The 3,080-nt window shown below is 42.5% G+C and overlaps 1 long non-coding RNA gene across 1 annotated transcript in view; it reads right to left on the bottom strand.

Moving 5' to 3' along the window:
- Positions 1–3,080, bottom strand: part of LOC106456349 (uncharacterized) — a 145,376-nt gene that overhangs the window by 41,031 nt on the left and 101,265 nt on the right. The window lies entirely within an intron of this gene.

The raw sequence follows: 3,080 nt of genomic DNA, 5'->3' as shown, positions 1-3,080 counted from the left end.
CACACACACACACACACACACACACACACACACACACACACACACACACACACACACACACACACCTGTTATACTGTCCTGCTAAAGATGGGGCACAAACACCAGAGCAGCAGCGCATCTGCATTAACTTCAGCTATTTGACTTGTGCCATAAAGAGCAGAGCAGAGTTTAGCCCACTCATAATGAGCCAGGTCTCTGCTGTTCAACACATCACAGCACTGAAAGAGAAGTGCTGGTAGAGGCATGGTAATTATGTAGGCATAGATTATGCATATAGTCTATAAGCCTATGTCTGATGCACATGTGTTCACGGAGAACATTAGGTCATGTTCAGAGCATCATTACCACTGCATAAAAAAGCACAGCCCCCACATTCATTTCAGTGAGACGGGTGCCGACACAGAGGGCTCCAGAAAGAAAAAGCACTGTGTGTCTTCTGGGAGCTGACTGTATATACTGTAGGATACTGAAGTCAGCTACTCGGAAAATGAAAACAAAAACCAAAAAGTTTAAGTTAATGAATAATTTTATTATAAAGTTATCATTCTTGTATCCTGCATCTTGTTATTATACTGTTAATGTAATGGGGAAAAAAATCATCTCACCGAATTGCCCCTTGCAAATTGTTTTTCTTCAATAGATATGATATTTGCACGTGGTCCATGCAGCATGCCAGTGTAGAGTGCGATCTCCGTGACTGTTTATCTATATGAGCAGCTGGGTGTGGCCTGTTCATCAACACACCTAAGGTAGTAACAGGCTCAAACTCTAGTTTAAGATCCAAGTTCTTGTATGCTTACTTTGTCGTCTTCTCTCCCAGCTCCGCCAGCGCGCTACGCCACGACACCACCCTTAAGATTTACCTTTTGGATTCAGGACACAAACCCTCTCAGGATTTTCAGCCACACTCTAGGAAGCATCACAAACGGCACTACCTGCCTGTGCTCCTGCCATCACCGCCCCACACAGGGTCCTGGAAAACTCATGTCAGACCTCCTAAACACTCCTCTGCCTCCCCCTCTAAACTTCAGCCTCCTCCTGCCCAAGGAAGCCGCTCCATTTCAGTGTCCACTGTAACCTCTGGCCCAACCCATGCACCCACAACACCTTTTCCCCCCTCTAGTGCGCTCCGCGAGCGCCACGACACCAGTCACTGTTTATGTAATGTACCACGGACTGCCATGCTAGGATTCTCACCCTTGTAGCACATTATGTACCAAGACATTTTCTAGGTTTTGGTAGAGTTCCCCTACAAAGCATTATATTGTGTATCTCACCACACTAAGGTTCCAGGCTTTGTCTCTCTTTGTCTATCTTGTGTCATTTTAAATAAATGCTTCTTTAGTTCAATTATTCTGCCTCCGCACTTCATCCCAGCCTGGTTTTTGAGCCCAGTTCTGGTACAGGCCTCTGGCCCATCTTGACACCTGACTGCTACCTAATAATATAGTCATGGTCAATATTTTACAAGTTCAAATATTCCTTCTTTACGACTGTCATGGAACAGCTCTTCTCTGATTTCATTGTACATTTGGACGCAACAAGTGACACTGACAACCACAACTACTAAGGAGGACAAAGTGAGGCGTTTGAGCAAAGGGGGAAAAAAACTAATCACAGTGTTAGGGATGAAAAACGAGAAACTAATTAAAACTTAATCACCTTATCACTTAATTGTGAGTCAGTAGCCTCAATCAGGGTGGTTACAAAGTCGAGTTTGAATATACTGTCGCTGCCTGTGGTTTCCAGTAGATATTACCACAGCATAAAACAGCCACGCTGGCAACGTGAAGAAGGTTTTCTTTTTCTTTCTGGCCATTCCTCACTGCCAAAACAAAAGCTCCTAACTGGGACTCATCTGTGATGTCAGAAAACTCTGCTCTGCTACTCTGAACCCATTTCCCTGTTGCTTTTACCACAAACTGTCTCCCATATGTGTTGCTCCACTTGTTCAGCAGTACTCAAAGACATCTTTGAGGCACATTCTGCTGTTGTATCTATTATAACGAGTTCTCTGACCACTGCACACAGGGTTAGAGGAGACGCAGGCTAAATCCTTTACTCCACAGCGCTACAATACTCATCTCTAAACAGGCGTTTTTATTAACGGCTCCAAGTCACCTGTGGGGTCCCACAGGGTCCATTTCTTTTCCTCTTTACTTCTCTGTAACGAGCTCTCTTTACAGAGATGAAATTAAACCTTCAAACTGGTGAGCTAAACTGTATGAAGCCTAAAGACGTTGATAATTGGGAAATTTGCTTTTTCAAAGAAACAGATAAACTGTTGAATAAGTATTCAGCTCCAGTTTGACTTAAGTTGCCTCAGAAGTAGTGCTTAGAAAGCTGAAGGAACATTTCACCTTATCATCCAAGCCTTGGTTGGTCATTAAAAGACAACATACAAGAAAACCAGAAAAATTCTGATATTAAGACTGGTAGTAGCAGACCAGTGTTTCCAGTCAGCACCCCAGAACATATCATCAAAGTTAAAAAACAGGGCTTTAATGCATCATGTATGCTGACTTAATTATGGCCTTTATTTTCTTTGACTATGTCACAAATGTCTCATAATAATGTAACAACACAACTACAGAAATTCAGAACGTTTGTGAGCTTAAAACCTCCCCCACATGCTTTATAACTGAGAGCTGGTGGCGCACAGGACTTCCCAGGCTCCAGTAAACCTCTAATGTGTTTACTACCATGTCATATGTCAGTCAAAGACACACTTTGCTTCATTGGGTAGGCAGTTTAATACCTCACATCAAAGCTGAGAGAACTTCAACTTAGGACCAGAACACTTTGCAACGCTTATATTTCCTGCTCTCTTATCCTCTTCCTGTGCGGATCTGTCTTACTATCAATTCATTGATTGGCTTTCAGCTGTTAACATCATGTTTTAGCTTGAACAGTCTGAAACTATTAGAAATAAAAAGGGCATTTTTCTGCTCACAATTACAACACAGTTAGTAATGCTACGCTAATAAGGTATTTGGGGTAATAGTGCTGCTAATAGTTAAGTGGCTAACATTACTGTGTATACTATGGAAGCCCGTTTCCGCCACTAAAACAAAAAAAAA

This window comes from Pundamilia nyererei, unplaced genomic scaffold, assembly GCF_000239375.1.
Source record: "Pundamilia nyererei isolate P.nyererei 1_Seehausen unplaced genomic scaffold, PunNye1.0 scaffold00125, whole genome shotgun sequence".
In the NCBI taxonomy this organism is placed as follows: Eukaryota; Metazoa; Chordata; class Actinopteri; order Cichliformes; family Cichlidae; genus Pundamilia; species Pundamilia nyererei.
The sequence above is the reverse complement of the archived record's forward strand: the minus strand, read 5'-3'. Positions and strand labels throughout refer to the sequence as shown.